At 27.3% G+C, this 6,716-nt stretch overlaps 1 long non-coding RNA gene across 1 annotated transcript; it reads left to right on the plus strand.

Annotated features, from left to right (window-relative positions):
• The first annotated feature begins 442 nt into the window (after window positions 1–442).
• On the plus strand, window positions 443–1,822 carry LOC104645797 (uncharacterized). The gene is made up of 2 exons (XR_740013.4): window positions 443–1,038; window positions 1,617–1,822. It is a non-coding gene; the product is annotated as an uncharacterized lncRNA (long non-coding RNA).
• Window positions 1,823–6,716: the final 4,894 nt, after the last annotated feature.

The following is a 6,716-nucleotide window of genomic DNA, read 5'->3' on the forward strand; positions in this document are numbered from 1 at the left end:
GAGTTGGACATCGTACGGTAGCTATCAAACTTCATACTGAAATAAAAAGATTTGATAGTGCGATACAAATATTATAGTATTTAGTGATACATTATTTATTTATTTATTTGATATGATATTTGATATTTATAAATAGAAATTGAATGTATTCATATATATATATATATATATATATATATATATATATATATATATATATAATAAAATTCTAACTTGAGAAACTGATAAAACATAATTTTACTATTTATTTGATTGATCAAAAAACTAAAACCTGAGAAAATGTAAGCTCACACACTCACGACTCCATTAATGAACTTGAGCTAATAGAGAAAAGGGCAAAGGAAATTGTATTGATCATAATACTTTCTCCGTTTGTATTGTTTGTTATGTTATGTTATGATTTTTAAAATTTAATTTAATTAATTTTTAAAGTTAAATTAGATTGCATTAATTTGATATTTTAAACAAAAATTAGATATTTTAAAAACTATATGAAAAGTACTATAAATTGCCTTTTTTTTGCATATTAATATGATGAAAAATTATATTTTAAAATGTAAGTCAAAGTTTTCATAGTTTGACTCTAAAAATAAATACTAGACAAACAATATCGGACGAAGAGAGTAGTTAGTACTTTCAACGCTAAATGAGAATGTGGTGCTACTTACGGTGTAGAAAATAGATAAGGAAAATACTATCTTTAGAGAATACTCAAGTTTTATATAGGCCACTTAAGACCACTTGAGATTATTACAATCATCAACTATATCACTATTTATACGACTCAAAATAAAAAAAATAAAAAGTATTGCACAATTAACTATATACATGTATCAAAAATTACTAAATGCATGTATTACAAAATTCTAAAGAATTTCTTGAGAAATTAAGAGACAATATTGAAATACTAAACATCAAGGTGTGAAGTGAATGCATTAATTCCAACACTCCCCCTTAATATATTTTTTCTTGAAAATTTCAATGCCTTCTCGAAGATGGCAAAACTTTTCGCTTGGAAGTGTTGTGGTGAAGATGTCAGTAAGTTGTTCTCCTGTCTGACAATAATTGCAATTGCAATTGAATTTCGTTTTTATCTTGAGTTTTTTAATATCTCCTTTTTTTTATTGAGTTTGGTTTTGCAAATACACTCTAGATTTACAACTTCTTTTTCTTTGGGTATACTCACACATTTCCAAGTATTAATTTTCTAAATTTTTCAATTTTTTTCTGTCAAGGCTTTTCTCCAAGCATCATGTTTTATTGCCTCCTCATAATTTTTTTTTCTTAAAACTAATAAAGTTGCATCTTTGATAAATATCACTCAACATTTTTAGTCTTTTTGGAAGTGGTTCTTCATCGTCTGAATATGAGATTTTTCCTCTTGAGGGACATCTTCATCTTTATCATCCTCTTCTTGATCTGAAGATATGATATCTGTATTCTCTGTCTTTTTATCCTTCCAATTCCATGTTGTTTTTCATAAAAAATGACATCTCTACTAACAATAAGTTTGTTACTCTTCACATCGAAAAGCCTATATTCTTTTGTCACATCACTATAACCAATAAATATATATTTTTTAATTTCTTTCACCAATTTTGTTCTTTTCTCTGCAGGTACATGAGTATAACAAATACATCCAAATAATTTAAAATGATTTACATAAGGTTTTATTCCAACCCAAGCTTCAATTGGTGCCTTGTCCTTTAGTGCCTTTGTTGGGCATATGTTAAAAATGTACGCTGATGTATGCACTGCTTCTGCCCAAAAATATTTTGACAACCCTTTCTCATTTATCGTAGTTCGGGCCATTTTAACAGTTGTTCTGAATGCCTTCATTTTTGCAATATTCTTCAAATTCTCGACTTGTGTATTCACCTCCTCTATCACTGCAAATGGTTTTGTGTTGCAACATTTTTGCTTCTCAACAAGTGTTTTAAATTTCTTGAATGTAGCAAATGCTTCTGACTTTTCTTTTAAGAAATAAACCCAAGTCATTCTTGAAAAATTATCAATAAAGATTAGAAAATACCTTGACTTTCAAGAGATGGAATCTTCTTTGGTTCGCAAATGTCGGTATGGATTAGTTTCAAAAGTACATTTGCTCTCTAAGACACCCTTTTGAAAAAGTCTTCTCATGTTGCTTTCCTATTATATAACTTTCACGTTGATCCACCTTAGTATGTATCACAGGAAGGCATTGCACAATATAGCTTTTTGCTTAAGAAATTTCAAACCAAAAAAATTCAAGTGACAAATTTTTTGTGTCAAAGCCATGAATCATCTACAATTTCATTTTTTTAATGCATTGTAATGAAATTGCAAAGGAAAATTTCTTTTTATCATCTTTACTTCAACAATGACTTGATTTGGCTTAATTTTATCATAAATCCTGCAATAATTATCTCTAAGCATAAGAGAATAACCATTTTCCATGAGTTAACCAACATTAAGCAATTTTTCTTGCATGTCAGGAATATAAAGAACATCATGAATTTGCTTAGTGTTTTTTTCATGTTGATCGAAATGATACATTTACCTTTTGCATCAACTAAGCTTCCATTTTCCATTGCCACTTAAGTAGTGATGTTATTATTAATTGAGAGGAAAGTTTTTTCATCTCCAGTCATGTGAATACTACAATCACTATCAATATGGCATTCATAGCTTTTTGTTGAAACATGAGATTTAGAAGCAAAGAAAAGGTTTTCTTCCCTTTCTTCCTCCTGTTTTTCACAAAAATTCGCTTGCTCCCGTCAAGGGCGGAGCCACCTTGGTACAAAGGGGTTCATCCGGACCCCTTCGATGAAAAATTATACTATTTATACATGATTAAAATAATACTTTATGAATGTATAGTAGATGTCGAACCCCCTTCAACTACTCCGTATATCTATTTCTACGAATTTTGAACCCCCTTATTGAAAATTCTGGCTCCGCCACTGACTCCCGTTTCTTGTGGTAGCAATCCTTTTCAATGTGGGCAAATTTTTACAAAAGTTATATTTGGACTTGCATTTGCGTCAACATTTTTCTGCCAGTATGATTAGTTATTTTGCAAACTTTATAAAAAAAAAAAACAAGAGTTTTTCTCACCTTTCTTCAACCTTTTTGGAAGAACCATCATGATCCTACTTTTTTTTTTTGCTTGTATTTTTTCTTCAGTTGATCTTTTGAGAAATTTTGAGAATTATCACTTGTTCTGGACTGGAAAGCCGTCTTTTTGATTTGAATTCACGAAAAAATCTTTCCTTCTCATGTGCACGAAATAATCCAACTAGCTCTTTGATAGAAATCTTAGAAAGATCTTTCGTCTCCTCAGTGATAGCAACAATATACTTATACTTTTTTGTGACTGTAATTAGAATCTTTTCCACAACTTGTTGATTAGAAATTATATCAGCATAATTTCTCAATTCATTAACAATATTAATAATTCTTGTACAATATTTATCTATTTTTTCAAATTCTATCATCTTCAAATTTTGAAACTCTCTTCTAAGAGTTTGAAGGTTTATAGTGTGTACCTTTTCGTCACCATACACCTCAGTTTTCAGAGAATCCCAAACTTCCTTTGCAATTTAACAAATAGCAATTTTTGCGAAATATGCTCTTTAGACTCCTATTTGGATTTTGCTCAAGACTTTTGCATCTTGACGATACTTAGCATCAAGATTTTTCATCTCTGATGTTGTAAGTTCACCATTGTTGTCTGGCTCTTCAAAGCCATTTGCAACAATAGTCCACAAACTTTCAGCTTTCAAATATGTTCTCATTCTTATTTTCCAGAACTCAAAATCAGCTCCATAAAAAAAAGGAGTAAGAACAATTAAAGAATTAACACCTTCTTTTGTTTTGAATGCCATTTTTTTTTTAACCTAACCCGAGATTAAGAATAAAATCTGCTCCGTTACTAATTTTGTAGGAAATAGAGAAGGAAAATACTATCTTTAGAGAAGAACAATATTGAAATACTAAACATTAAAGTGTGAAGTGAATGTATTAATTTCAACACATGACTTCAGTCCACAAAATATTTTCTAATTATATTATAACGAACTATGACGGCTAATCACAAAGTAACTAATTATTGGAATGAACTCTAATTAACTAAAGGACCAAGTTAATCGTGTATGATACCCAACTTATAAACCTGATTCATCATGTGATGCATTTGAACAAAACCAAAAACAAAACACATATTAAAAGGGAGAATATGTTCTTAATTTCAAAAGTAAGGTAATTTGATCATTTATTCTTCTTGTTCAACATAAAAAATGAATTTTAGCGGTAATTAATATTTTTTATATATATCTTTAAAAACTTTAACGACATTGCATCTAATGACATTTAACTAGTGTTGATTAATACTTTAATATTTTTTATTAATATATTTATTATCAATAAAAATTATTTTTGTGATAATAATAATAAACGCGCATAAAAATCAATAAACAAATAAAAAGAAAAAGACATGACTCGTGACGACAATTTAAATAATTAATTTTAACAAAAAGAAATCATAAAGCGGTTAGGTGGCATATATTCCCAAGTGGAAAACTAGTTGGGGGAATAAATGTAGTTCCCAATAAGATAACAAAAGATTAATAGGTAGGTGTGAAAAGAAGTGCCATCCTCCAATTAAAGAATGAACCATTGTTAATTGTTATATATACTTATATTTTGGTTAATTTTTAATTGTCATGTTATTTTTTTTAAAAAGTTAATTTTATTAATTTTAAATTTAAATTAAATAATATTAATTTGATATTATAGAAAATTAATATTTAAAACTATGCGAGAGGTACTATAAATTTCATTTTTGTACATTGATGTGATAAAAAAATACATAGTAAAATATTAATTAAAGTTATTACTCCCTCTATTCACAATTGTTTGTCAGTGTAAGGTCATAGCAAACTCTATTATGACAAGAATATCAAAAGTCTACATAACTTTTCAATTGAACAAAATTGAGTACTTATTAAGGTTAGAACTGGAAAAAAAGGTGATCAATTATTTCTTGATTGTTTAAATTGACAATTAATCTTGAACATTTATTTTGATATATATGTGAAACAATTATAGACGGAGAGAGTAATAGCTTGACTCTAACAAAGAAAACTATGATGATTAATAGTAGCAGAGATAATATATCATAATACTCCTTCTATTTAAAAAAAATGACCATATTTCTTTCTTTTTTTAAAAAACAAATAAATCTTTTTATTTTGGCAATATGTTAACTTTAACTTTTCACACATGACATATTTAATGCTACAAAATTAAATAATATTTTTGTACGTTAACATAACTATAATTTGAGACCACACTAGCTACCATAAATCATCATGATTGGTGGTTAGCATTTGTTGCTTTAAAATAACATAAAAATAAAAATCTATAAAAATGTCCAATTATTTGGGAAACAGATGTTTGACTTTTTACCTATTTTTTCCAAAGTTAACAATTTTTAGTGTTCCTTTAAAAAAGAATAATCTAGTTTGACTTGGAATGGAGTTATAAAAAAAATTTAATTTTATGATTCTAAATTAAAAATATGTCAAATGTATCAAAATGTTGTTTAATCTTGTGATTTTAAACATGTCACATGAAAAGTTAAAATTAAAGTATTGCAAAAAAAAAAAACATTCTTTTTGAAATACACTAAAAAGAAATTATGAATATTTTTTTACATAAAGGAAGTATATTATTTCATAATAAATCTCAAGTGTCAAATGATGCATCAACATTACTTACAAATTACAATAATCCAAACTTGAAAAACAAAATTTCAAGTAATATATTCTAATAACTTTTAGAAAATTTAGCTAAGCCATCCATGTAAGTGCAGAACAGTTCAAGATTTAAGAACATATACATAATATAATCAAATCTTATAATAACACCGTTTATTTGATTTTGATTTTTTTTGCTATTGTAACGAAATTGATTTCAAAAGAAGTCACTATAATAAAATGTTTGTATTAATGTTTTTTTTTTTGAAACGTCATCAATTATTCGATGTCTTACTCAATATTTAAATTTTGTGTGAAAAAATAACAATCTCATACTAACAAAATAAAAATAAAAAATCTTATATTGAGTCTTTATGGACAATCCTATATTCTACCCCCTAGAGTTTGTCATACGTGATAATTTGGTCCCCATTTTTCATCAACTACGTAATGTATAATCAATTTTCAAGTATTTATGGACGGGGCAACTCAACATAATTAGGGACCTAAAGGAAAATTTCAATTTGCAGCCTAAAATATAAATAACTTTTATATACGTTTTTATTTAAAATTTATTTTTCTTACACTATTTAGATGAAAACTATCGGTGTATAATATTTTTTTCAGTTATTAATTTTCGGTAAGATTTTATCAACTCAACATTAGATAAAGTCATTTCAGTGAGACAATTATTCTATATATTGTTAACATAATGCTATAAGTAGGGGTGTCAAATGGGCGGGTTGAGTTAAAATTGGAAATATTAAAATGAGTTTAATAGAAATCGGGTTGGGTATTGACCCGACCAAGTATACTTTGGGCTCAAATGAGTTAAAAAATGGGTTGGGTCTTGACACGCCCAATTTGACCCGATTAATCTCAATAATTTAACATATTGATATTTAACTTTTATAATCAAACTTTGAATTTTCCCCTCAAGAATTTTTTGTTAAAAAAGTAACAAATGGATAGATAAAT

The sequence above is a fragment of the Solanum lycopersicum genome, chromosome 1 (genome assembly GCF_036512215.1).
Source record: "Solanum lycopersicum chromosome 1, SLM_r2.1".
NCBI classification, from domain to species: Eukaryota; Viridiplantae; Streptophyta; class Magnoliopsida; order Solanales; family Solanaceae; genus Solanum; species Solanum lycopersicum.